At 45.1% G+C, this 12,987-nt stretch overlaps 1 protein-coding gene across 8 annotated transcripts in view; it reads right to left on the bottom strand.

The window, feature by feature from the left end:
• Positions 1-12,987, bottom strand: part of ZNF329 (zinc finger protein 329) — a 52,949-nt gene that overhangs the window by 23,174 nt on the left and 16,788 nt on the right. For 2 of the 8 annotated variants that reach the window (XR_015549554.1, XR_015549560.1), the window contains 3 exons: positions 9,646-11,627; positions 3,927-4,024; positions 363-3,818 (listed from right to left, as the gene is read on the bottom strand). The exons of 4 other annotated variants lie outside the window; for them this stretch is intronic. The gene's annotated coding sequence lies outside the window, so the exon portion shown is untranslated. Of the gene's footprint in view, positions 1-362; positions 3,819-3,926; positions 4,025-9,645; positions 11,628-12,987 lie in introns of those variants that run through there. 2 more of the 8 variants (XR_015549555.1, XR_015549556.1) reach the window with 2 other exon arrangements.

Here is a 12,987-nt window from a genome sequence, read left to right as displayed (position 1 = left end):
GGTGCAGATGTGGGCGCCCGACCTCAGTTGGGCCATTCACAGCCCGCCCTCCCTCACCCCACTGCTATAGTTGGGAGCCTGGGATCCAGCAAAGAGACAAGCTGGGCCCATTAATGAGAAGCTCTCCTCGCAGGGAGCGGAAGTGCTGGCAGCTGCAGGCCAGGAGCTGGCTTTGTAGTCGCAAAGCTCTTCAGTGCTTTCTTGGACTCCAGAACAAATTCCCTTTCTTTCCTCAACGACATACAGTGAGTTACTACTGGTGACAACTGCACGAGTCCTATTTGGAACATGATCTCTGTGAACATTGTAGCGTATTTTCTTTCGCTCGTTTTCTTCTCCTTGTGCTTTTTTTTTTTTTTTTTTTGCCCTAGTTAAGATCATACCATGTAGAATTTTTCTTGTTATCATGTAACATTATATCAAGATTAACAATAAAGACCAATTCATAAAGGGATCTTTTCGAATTCCATGTCTACTCGGACAAGGGAAATAAAAGAAAAAATAAACAAGTGGGACTTCATCAGATTAAAGAGCTTCTACAAGGCAAATGAAACCAGTATCAAAATGAATAAGCAACCCACCAGCTGGGAAGAAATATTTGCAAACCATATATCCGACACAGGATTAATCTCCATAATATATAAAGAAATCACACAACTGAACAACAAAAAAACAAACAACCCGAGCAAAAAATGGGCAGAGGAAATGAACACACACTTCTCCAAAGAAGATATACAGCTGGCCCACAGGCACATGAAAAGATGCTCAATATCACTAATCATCAGGGAAATGCAAATCAAAACTGCACTAAGATATCATCTTACACCCGTTAGAATGGCTTTAATCACCAAGACAAAAAACAACAAATGCTGGAGAGGCTGTGGAGAAATGGGAACCCTAAATCCACTGCTGGTGGGAATGCAAACTGGTGCAGCCTCTATGGGAAACAGTATGGAGATTCCTCAAGAAATTAAAAATAGAAATACCTTATGACCCAGCTATCCCACTACTGGGTATCTACCCAATGAACCCGAAATCAACAATCCAAAGAGGCTTGTGCATCCCTATGTTCATTGCAGCATTATTCACTAGAGCTAAGACATGGAAGCAACCCAAGCGTCCCTCAACTGATGATTGGATAAAGAAGATGTGGTATATATATATATACAATGGAATACTACTCGGCCATAAAAAAAGACAAAATCATCCCATTTGCAACAACATGGATAGACCTGGAGGGTATTATGTTAAGTGAAATAAGCCAGAAAAAGAAAGACAAACACTGCTTGATTTCACTCATAAGTGGAAGATAAACTAACACATGGACAGAGAGAACTGTTTGGTGGTTACCAGGGGCAAGGGGGTGGTGGGTGGGCACAAGGGGTGAAGAGGCACATTTATATGGTGACTGATAAACAATAATGTACAACAGAAATTTCACAATAAACAACAACAAAAAAAACAATGACCATTCCTTTGTTGGCCATAAGCCAAGGGGAAAAGCTCTTGTTTATATTGCTGCTGGGAATACATATTGGTCCGTTGTTACCACAATGAGATTGTGCAACAAACTGCCCCCAAAATTCAGTTGCTTAAGACAATAGTCATTTATTCTGGCTCATATGTCCGCAGGTCACCGGGGCATCTGCTGATCTAGGCTGGGCTCAGCTGAGCTGGCCTTCAGGCTCAGGTGAGGAGCAGATCTGCGCCCCTTGCCTCCATCCCCTTAGACTAGCAGGTTAGCTAGGTCACGTTCTTGTCACGGCAATGGCAGAAGCATGAAAGGGTAAGTCTGGCAATGTCAGCACATTCCCAGCCTCTCCTCACATCACAACTGCTAACATCTTGTTTGCCAAAGCAAGTCTCATGTCTTGGTCCAAAACTGAGGGGCAGGGAGATATGGTGTATTAGTCATCCACTGCTGTGTAAGCAAGTACCCCAAAACATAGTGGCTGAAAATAATGCTAGCAAACTTTTTCTACAAAGGGCCAAATAGTAAATATTTTAGCTTTGGTGGGCCACAAAGCCTCTGTGGCAACTACCAACCCTGCTTTTGTAACACAGAAACAGCCACAGACAATAAGTAGGGAATGGGCATGGCTGTGTTCCCATAAAACTCTATGGACACTGAAATTTGAATCTCATATAATTTTCACACAACATAAAGTACAATTCTTTTGATTTGATTTTTTTAGAAATGTAAAATTATTGTTTGTGGGCCACCCAAAAAAAGGCAGCAGACTGGATTAGGCCTGGAGGCTGCAGTTTTCTGACTCCTAGTTTAAAACAACAAACATTTGATATCCTCACAGTTTCTGCAGGTCAAGAACTTGGGAGCAGCTTAACCGGATGGATCTACCTCAGAGTCTTTCACAAGGTTGTAATCAAGATATTAGCCAGGGCTGCGGTCATATGAAGCCCTAACTGTGATAGAGGACACACCTACAAGTTTATTTATGTGGTTGTTGGCAAGAAGCCTCAGTTCCTCATTACTTGAGCCTCTCCACATGGCTACTTGGGTGTCCTCATAGCATGGCAGCTGGCTTCCTCCAGAGCAAGAAGAGAGAGAGAAACAATCAAGACTAAAGCCATGGGGGGCCAGCACCGTGGCGTAGCGGTTAAGTGTGTGTGCTCCACTGCTGGCGGCCAGGGTTCAGATCTGGAGAGCACACTTATCAGCCTGTGCTGTGGCAGCATCCCACGTCAAGTGGAGGAAGATTGGCACAGATATTAGCTCAGGGCCAGTATTCCCCAGCAAAAAGAGGAGGATTGGCATGGATGTTAGCTCAGGGCCTATCTTCCTCACAAAAAAAAAAAAAAGAAAGAAAGAAAGAAAAAAAAAGACTAAAGCCATGGGGCCGGCCCAGTGGCATAGCAGTTAAGTTCGAACATTCTGTTTTGGTGGCCTGGGGTTCGCCGGTTTGGATCCTAGGGGCGGACCTATGCACTGCTCATCTAAGTCATGCTGAGGCAGCGTCCCACACAGAAGAGCTAAAACCCTACACCTATGATACACAACTATGTATTGGGGCTTTGGGGAGAAAAAAGAAAAAAAAAAGAGGAAGATTGACAACAGATGTTAGCTCAGGGCCAACCTTCCTCAAAAAAAAAACTGACTATAGTGGAGCCATTAAAAAAAAAAGACTAAAGCCACCATGTCTTTTATAATCTACTCCTGGAAGTGATGTACCATCACTTCTGCCACATCCTGTGAGTCACACAGACCAACCCATGGTCTGTTGGGAGGAGGAAACAGCATGGGAGGAAGGAACCATGGGAAAGTGTGAACTCTGGTGGGGATCACTAGAGGCCATCTTGGAGGCTGCCAACCACACCACCATCCGTTTCCTTTCCTTTTACTTGAGCTGTTGTGAAACCTGGGCTGTGGGACTGTAAAGTTTCCCAGGGTCTGGATTCTGCTGATCACACCCTCATGGTGCAATTCAGGATGCTTTTCTGTCATCTGTGCTCCCTGAAGTTTGCAGGCCAGCCTTCTTCCTTGCCCAGAGTCATTCCTGCCCTGGTATCTCCACTCTGTCCCTCCTCCACGAAAGATTCCTTGAGGGCTGCGGCTGCATGTCCCTTGGTTGAATCTTCCTTGAGGACTATAGGCTACATGCATCTCTTATGTCTCTCACTTGAACACTCAAGTAATTCAGTAAGGAGAAAAGTGGAAGCCCCATGGCTGCCAATGAGCTTCAGTCACCGTGCTGGAGGGATTAGAGTTCAAGATCACTGGGTTAGAGTGTCCTGAAGATACGATGTTCCTGGGGTGTAGGAAGATTACTTCGGCATCAGTGTGAGTCACAGACAAAACACTAAAGAGAGCAGATTAAGACTCTGCTTCAATAATCCAAGTATGAGGTAACAGGGTCCAGACTCGTCCCTCACAGTTCCTTTTAAGGCCATCCCCTCTGTTCACTTACCAGCACCACTCAGCTCCTCTCTGTGGCAGGCAGCTGTTGTGCCAGGGGCTACATCTTCCCTGGAAAATCTTCACAGGTACAAGTCATTGTCACATTTCCTGATAAACATGGCAAGTGAAAAGAACACGGAACTATGAGGGAGCAAAGGGTAAGGAACTTGAGATCATATGGTTTGCATGAGTTTTCTGTGGCTGCTGTAACCAATTACCACAAATTTAGGGGCTTAAAGCAACACACATTTATTATCTTACAATTCCGGAGGTCATAAGTCTAAAATGGGTTAGTGTTCCTCCTCGAGGCTCTCCGGGAGAATCCATTTCCTTGCTTTTTCCACCTTCTAGAGGCCACTTGCATTGCTTTGTTCGTGACCCTAAATCACTCCAACCTCTGACTCCATCATCAAAACTCCTTCTCTGATTCTGACTCTTCTGCATTCCTCTTCTAGTTTTTTGTTTTGTTTTGTTTTTGGTGAGGAAGATTGGCCCTGAGCTAACATCTGTGTCCATCTTCCTCTATTTTTGTATGTGGGACACCACCACAGCATGGTTTGATGAGCAGTGCATAGGTCTGCACCTGGGATTTGAACCCCAGGCCACTGAAGCAGAGCACATGAACTTAACCACTCCGCCACCAGGCCAGCCACTCTCTTCCACTTTTAAGGACACTTGTGATTACATTGGGCCCACCCAGATAATCCAGGATAATCTCTCCATCGCAAGCTCCTTAATTTAATTACATCTGCAAAGTCCCTTTTGCCACGTTAGGTAATATAATCTTAGGTTCTGTGGATTAGTATGTGGACATCTTTGGGGACTATTACTAAGCCCACTACACAGTCCAAGAAGGCCTCTCTGAGGAGGTCAACTTGAATCTGACCTCTCAAGCATGAGAAGGTGCCAGCATATGATGAGCTGGGGAAGAGCATTTTGGCAGAAGGAAGCTCTAACAAAGGCTCTGAGGTGGAAAGAATTTGGTGCAATCAAGAAACTGATGGCAGGCGGTGAGGCCAGAACGGATGGGTGAGAGGAGGGAACAGAAGGGTGAGGGGCAGGTGCAATGAGGCTCAGATGCACCAGGCCTTGTGGGCTTTCCTTGGGGGTTTAGGCTTCGTTCTGAATGCAATGGGAAGCCCCCGGAGGAGGGGTTACCCAGGAGAGTGACGCGGTCTGATTTACATCATTACATGGTCACCACCTGCTGTGTGGGAAAGATCTCCCGCAGACGTTTCATCACAAGCTTGGAAATTTAGAAGCTGGAGGTTCATGATCTCGACTTGGAAGTCAACTACGTGTGAAGTGGTGAGGAGTGAAGGTGACCTCAGACAGTCAGGCGACAGATAGTCATGGCTCTCCTGGCCAGGTGCCAAGGCTAAAGGGATAGACAGACAGACAGGAAACTTGCCAGGATGGAGTCATCAGCAGAGTGGAGGGGGATATTCCACGAAAAATTACAAAGACAGTGGGAAACCATTGGTTGAGTTTAAGCAGGAAAATGGCGTGACCTGGTTTACATTTTTGTAAGATCACTCTGGATGTGTTGGGACAGGGGTCTGGACAGAAGAAGGGATGACAGTGATGCCACTACTGCAGTAGTTCCACTGAGAAGTGCAGTGACTCAGCCTAGGATGGGTCGATGGAAACAGAAAGGGGACCAATTCAATGTATTTACAGTGGACTCAAAATCTGGTGATCGACTCAAGGAGGTGGAGGGGTCCTTGGCTCCTGGCACAAGGAAGTGGGTTGGTGGTGATGCTGTCCACTGACAGGGAGCAGCTGCGGTAAGAGCTGGTGCGGATGTGGGATCGTGTTCAGTTTTGACAGGTTATGGTTGCAGAATAAGTAGAGATGCCCAGTAGGCAAATGAATGTGTCCAATGCTCAGAAAAGAATCTGGGATGAAGTTACAGAACTATGATTCATCAACGTTCAGATGGCATTTGAATCCAGGGGAATGAAAGAAATTGCACTGGCAGGAGACAGAAGAGGGCTCAGGACCAGTCCCCAAAGAACTGGAGTCTAGAAGAGCATCTGGAAAAAGAGAGTGAGGGGTGATCCAGAGCAGAGACGACCTATCAACCCCTCACACCTCAAGGGGCTGGGCTCATCTCCGCTCACAGCTCATTCACTCCTCGCAAGGCAGATTTGAAAACAAATCCACATGTTTCAGATGTGCTTCTTCACTTGATCTCACTATATTCTCTCCAGGAGTTTTTCTCTAAACACTTAAAATTATTTGTTTTTTTTTCCCCCAGGTTGAGCAACTAGAATCAAAAGCAAGGAGTTAACCAGAAAGCAAGGCATTTCTCTTAGAGCCATATGTGACCCTGAAAATAGAAAGATTCACAAGGGAGGGACTATATCTCTCCACATTTGGCAGGCACCAGGAATGTGAAGCCCACTTGAAGCAGCAGCAGGAGAACCAGGCGAGACAAGCGGAAGATCCGGCCCTGCAGGAAACGCTGATCCAGGACAGAGACTGCAAGAATAATGAATTTGCGGGAGGTTAATTAGAACTCAATCCTTCCTCCACTCAATCCTTCCGTCTCTGATGTACAATGACATCAGAGAACTCATAGTCGAGAGAGATTATGTAAATGCAATGAGTGTAGAGAAGTCTGAACAGAGCTCAATTCTTTTAACTATGAGCAAATTCACCCAGGAGACAAACCTTACCAATGTGTTAGTGTGGGAGAGTATTTACTGAGAAAGACAGCCTCTCAGTAAGTTTCAGAACTCACACAGGAGAAAAACCCTATAAATGCAGAGGCACAAATTTTCCCATACTCAGTACGAGAGAATTTCGACTTAGGAGAAACTTTATATTTGCGGTAAATTCAGGAAATTATTTTTAAGGAGTGATGGCTTTACTCTACACCTAAGAGTCTATAAAGGAGAGAAACCCTATAATGTAATCATTCAGGGAAAGTTTTCACGCTTTTCTCCTTCCTTACTTGACATCACAGAATGCACAACGGAGAGAAACCTATGGATACAGTCATTGTGGGAAAGGCTTTAACCACAGCTCAGCACTTGTGAGGCTCCGTCAGAGAACTCATACTGGGAAGAACCCAGTACATGCAGCAGCGGGACGAGCCTTCAGGAGGCGCTCTCACCAGTCAACGCAAGAGGACTCACACTAGAGAACACGACAAAGAGGGTCAATGTTGGCAGGCTTCCAATTATGACTTTCACCTTATTTGACACCAGGAAATTCAAATAGATTAGAAAAACTCATTGAACATAATATGGGAAAGCTGTTGGTTGGAATTCCATTTTATTTGACATCAGAAATAAACTGCAGGGGCCAGCCCCATGGCTTAGCGGTTGGGTGCATGCGCTCCACTACTGGTAGCCCAGGTTCAGATCCCGGGCACGCACCAACGCACCGCTTCCCCGGCCGTGCTGAGGTGGCATCCCCACATACAGCAACTAGAAGGATGTGCAGCTATGACATACAACTATCTACTGGGGCTTTGGGGGAAAAAAAGGAGGAGGATTGGCAATAGATGTTAGCTCAGAGCCAGTCTTCCTCAGCAAAAAGAGGAGGATTAGCACGGATGTTAGCTCAGGGCTGATCTTCCTCACAAAAGAAAAAAAAAAACTGCAAAGGAGGCAGGATCCACAAGTTATTTTTGACCCATAAACAGGTATCTGGATGTAATCAGACTTTGCATTGTGGGTCCCTGCAGTCACGGAGGAGCAGGTGGGAGCAGGTATGTTTCACGTACGCCCTTGATTTGCCACAGAAACACCACTTACTGGGACTCAGGTCTAGGCCTGATGAACAATGTCTCATAGAAATGATTGCCATAGATAATAAAATGTAAATGTTAATGACAACAGCATATCTATCTTTTTACACCATATATGAATCAGAGAACACCAAATTTGAAGGGTCATGCAGAGATCATTCATCTTTTAGAATCATGGGGGTCGATATATGTGTAATTTTATAGCATTCACAGAAGAGGGCTGAAGAACATGCCACCATTTTTTTCCTGCATGATTCAAATGCTGTCACTTCAAACAAATCAGAGAGCCTGATACTAACTCACCAATGTTTCACAAATGGCATTCTACCATCACCTTTGAGAGGTAGCGTGAAGACTTGTGTGCATCTTCACACTCTAGGGGCACAGCCGGGGTCCACACAGGATTAAAAAGCCTGCGAAGCATCCATACTCCAAGGATGATGCAAACCTCAGAAGCTTCAACTAGAATCCTTTGCAAAGCTGGGGTTGGGAGGCAACCTCACCCGTAGATGCAGAAGAGCATCTGGAGTGTTCTGGGGAAGAGATGAGCAGTAAGATCCCACATGTGAATCCTGAAGACCTTCCTCTCCCTCTGCCTTTATGAGAATCCTCTGAAATGCTAGCTTTCCTCCTGGACCCAAGGGAGAGTGCCTGCTTTTCCTTTCCAGCACTACCATCAAACCCTCTACCGGGACCCCCATCTCCTTGCTGCTCCCTATATGTTGAGACTTCATTCAGTTCTGGATCTCTGCTGGCAGCAAGTCCAGAAACTTCCAGCACCAGCTGCTCTCAGATTGGGCGTGTGGCCTCACAAATCAACTTGAGAGGCCTCTGGGGCAGATGAGCTTCACCCACACACACTTCTGTGCCAGCCACTGTGGCTGTGCCACCCTCCTTCACTGTAGAGAGTCCAGCTTCCTCTACAGATCCTAAAATGCCAGCCACTCTTTTCCAGCTTTTCTCACCGCCAGGACATGGACACACGTCAGTCCTGGCCAACGGGATCTGAGAAAGTCTACAAGTGGGCTTCCGAAGAGATTTTATTCCTTCCCCATGGTGGGTAGTGTAATGGCTCCCCAAAGATGCCCACACCCTAACGCCTGGAACACGTGAGTACGTTATCTTACAGGGCAAAAGGGACTTTATAGGTGTAATTAAGGATCTTGAGATGGGAGAGTATCCCGGATTACTTGTGGTGGGCCCAATGTCATCACAATCGTCCTCATTTAAGAAGGGACAGGAGAGTCAGAGTCAGAGAAGGCAATGAGATAATGGAAGCAGAGGTCAGAATCAGAGAGAGACTTGAAGATGGTACACTACTGGCTTTGATGACGGAGGAACAGGCCATGAGCCAAGGAATGCAGGCGGTCTCTAGAAGCCAGAAAAGGCAAGGCAATGTGTTCTCCCCTAGAGTTTCTAGAAGGAATGCAGCCCTGCCAACACCTTGATTTTAGCCCAGTGAGACCCATTTTGGACTTCTGACCTCCAGAGTTGTGAGATGATAAATTTGTGTTGCGGTAATGTGTTACAGTGACAAAGGAAACAAATAAAATATACCCCCGATGCCAACATCTTTAGCAAAATGTTGCATGGCTACATGCAATGCTTGGAACTGGGACAACCACCTTGACATCAGGAGGACACAAGCCTTAGGAATAACCAGGACAATATGCTGAGGAGGACTGAGCCAAGAGATGGGCACTGGCTGGCCAAGGGTGACAGTCGAGCCCAGGAACCATCCCCAGAAGCCCTTGCCTCTGGACTTCAGGCAATGTAAGATAGTGAATGGTGGCACATTCTGTTACCTGTGGCCAAAAAAGCACCTTACACGAGATAACCCTTTCTTGCTCACAACCAGCTTCTGCTCTCGAGTCTCTTGCTTAGTCACGCTAAGCCACGATTTAGGGACTACTAGAAGCAGCCATCACAGGTCACAAGGTTCCACAGGCTCAGGCTGACCTTTGCTCACCTGACGCAGAGTCACTCCTTGGAAGGCAGACACCTCACAAAGAGCAGAGACCCACTGCCCTCAGCAGGAAAGGCCAGGTCACAGGTCACCTCAGCGGCAGTCTCAGAGGCACAGCCAAGGGGATGCAGAGAAGGGAGAGAGACATCCAGAGGTCCAGGGTATGATATGAAAACACACAGTGGGACCAAGGGGACGTGGTAGATTCATCAAATTACACATGCAGACAGGGGTAGAGTCTCCCACTCAGTCCCCCTTCCTTTCTTCTTCATCCTGGGTGACATAAGAGTCCTCTCTGGGTGAAAAAAAGTGCTTGAAACAAACCACACACCTCAATCAACTTGCTGAACAATAAGATGAGTCCCCCACACCACATATAAACATATAAAAAGTCCTGTGATTATAACTCTACGCTTTTGATGGCTTTGAGGTCTAAATTTATTGGCAAAGAAAGCAAAGAACATTTTTTAACTAGCAGTTTCTGGGAGCATTTCTCCATGAGTTTGAATGTGACTTGATTTTTCTTGTGAAGCACAGCAGTCAGTTGGTTCCCTCACATTTTGAGGAGGTAGAAAGCACAGAGCAAAGTCCAAGGGCCAGGTGCCCACAGGGCCCAGTCGTAATCCTGTTTGCTCATGGACTGAGCCTTGTGATGATCTGGGATTTACAATTGGCCTCCCCGTCCTGCAACATGATGAGCATTTTCATTTATGCAAGCTTACTTGTAATTCTTTCCAGAAACTATCTTCATGTAGATCCCTTGCATTTCCGAACTTAATCCCAGACATTCTATGTTTTTATGATTCTACTGTGAGAAGAATCTCCTTTTCAGTATACCTGTTAAGCTTATAGAGATTTTGTGTGTATGTGTGTGTGTTGATTTATGTATCTTTATTTCTTATTCTGTCTGGTTTATTGCAATCTCATTGGTTTTTAAAATTTTCCAGTTGGGTTTTTTCAGTGTGCTACTGTTATCTGTTAATAAATGCATCTTTATGTATTTTTTCCCAATAGTTACAGCACTTAGGTCTGTTTCATAACTTATTTGTGATAACAAGAACATCCAGAAATTTTAAAATTAAGACTGCTGAGAGCAGATATCCTTCTTTCGTTTTGGATGTGTCTATCCATCCACGGCTATTGACCAGAGGAGTGAATAAACAAGAGAAGGACTCAAGAAGAAAGATGAGTGACGAGTTTTTCTTTTTTTTTTTTTGGTGAGGAAGATCAGCCCTGAGCTAACATCCATGCTAATCCTCCTTTTTTTGCTCAGGAAGACCGGCTCTGAGCTAACATCTATTGCCAATCCTCCTCTGTTTTTTCCCCTAAAGCCCCAGTAGATAGTTGTATGTCATAGTTGCACATCCTTCTAGTTGCTGTATGTGGGACGCGGCCTCAGCATGGCTGGAGAAGCGGTGCGTCGGTGCGCGCCCGGGATCCAAACCCGGGCCGCCAGCAGCAGAGTGCGCACACTTAACTGCTAAGCCACAGGGCCGGCCCCTGGGTGACGATTTTCATCAGAGAGGAAAAGGTCGACTTCCTAAGGCAGAGAGAAGCGTTGAAATGGGTTGTATTTGAGCCAGCAGTAAGTGTGGGGCTGGCTTGTCCCTTGTCTACATCCTGGTGGCCGAAGGGTGAGACATTCCCACACCGAGGGTGACACTGGTGGGCAGCTTAAACCAGTACCAGGAACCACATACTTACAGACCTTCAGTTCTGTGAGGAAACAGTGCTTGTTATTTACATTAGTTGGATTTTCAGGTATTTACAACCAAACATACCCTATAGAATACAGGATGCAAACATATGAACTAGATTATTCCAAACCTGCCTTAATGGTTTCTCCAGCCTTTTGTGGACTTCCTGCATTCCTCTTGGAGACAATCATCTGGAGGCTGTCTGTGATCCACCCTCGCTCAGAGCTCAGACTCTTCTCCCTTCCCCATGTGCTACAAGAGTCTGGATTATCCTGATGATCACCTTATCTTTGATGTTGGGGAGAACAGGCAAAGAATAAATTTGTAGCAGTAATAAATAGACCCAAAAGCCTATTTTATGGGAAGTAGTTATGATACTAATAATTTACAGGTAAAATTCTGATTAATTTATTCCTGCTATCCAACCCAAAGTTCTGAAGCTCTGAGGAGTTCTGAGAAATGTCCTATAGGCTCATGTTTTAAAGACAAAGAGATAAATCTTTCTTCTTTTTTTAAATGACTTTTAAACATGTTTTCCCCTTCATATGGAACAATTTGAGATGCTCTGTATCATGAAACAACAATAGTGAATGATGAGTGGAGATCAAATCGCAGGTCCACGATTCAGTTGCATGGGTGGTTTATGACTCAATTGAATGCCACGTACCAGAGTGATGTGGCCAATATATAGTTTTATATCTCTTATTCTTAGTCATATGTTGTTTAAATTAAACCAATAGTGGACTACTGATGAAAGAAAGCATATAGAAGAATGTTAATAAATTTGGGGCCGGCCCGGTGGTGTAGTGGTTAAGTTCGCACGCTCCACTTTGGTGGCCTGGGGTTCACAGGTTCGCATCCCGGGCGCGGACCTACACACCACTCATCAACCCATGCTGTGGTGGCATCCCACATACAAAAAAAATGGAAGAAGACTGGCACAGATGTTAGCTCAGCGACAGTCCTCCTCAAGCAAAAAGACGAAGATTGGCAGCAGATGTTAGCTCAGGGCCAATCTTCCTCATAAAAAAAAAAAAAAGACTGTTAATGTATTTCAACAATTCAGTATCTCAGTAAACATATGTGTCTGACTATGGGGAGTACATTGAGAGGAAAAGTACAAATTAAACTTTGCAATTGAATGAAACAACTATTATTGCTAATCCAGCCATTTTCATATAAGGTCCACAATGCCTTTTCTGCAACTCTAAATTTCAAAACATTTTCCACTTCTTCTTCTTTTGTTGTTGAGCAAGATTCGCCCTGAGCTAATATCCGTGCCAATCTTCCTCTATTTTTTAGTATGTGGGCCTCCAGCACAGCCTGGCCCCTAACAGAGCAGTGTAGGTCTGTGCCTGGGAACCAAACACAGGCTGCCAAAGTGAAGCGTGCTGAACTTAACCACTAGGCCACCAGGGCTGGCCCCCCAAAACCTTTTCTAGTGAAAAGCTTCTTTCTGTATTATGTATCTGCAAAACTCACCTGAACTAACAAGGCTATTTACACTTTGTCTTTCTCCAACCTAGTGTGACTCTTTTTTTTTTTTTTTTTTTTTTTTAAAGATTTTATTTATTCAGTTTTTTCCCCCCAAAGCCCCAGTAGATAGTTGTATGTCATAGGTTCACATCCCTCTAGTTGCTGTACGTGG

Source organism: Ceratotherium simum, chromosome 33 (assembly GCF_057802395.1).
Source record: "Ceratotherium simum simum isolate JZ-2026a chromosome 33, ASM5780239v1, whole genome shotgun sequence".
Taxonomy (NCBI): domain Eukaryota; kingdom Metazoa; phylum Chordata; class Mammalia; order Perissodactyla; family Rhinocerotidae; genus Ceratotherium; species Ceratotherium simum.
This window is presented reverse-complemented; position numbering and strand designations above follow the sequence as displayed.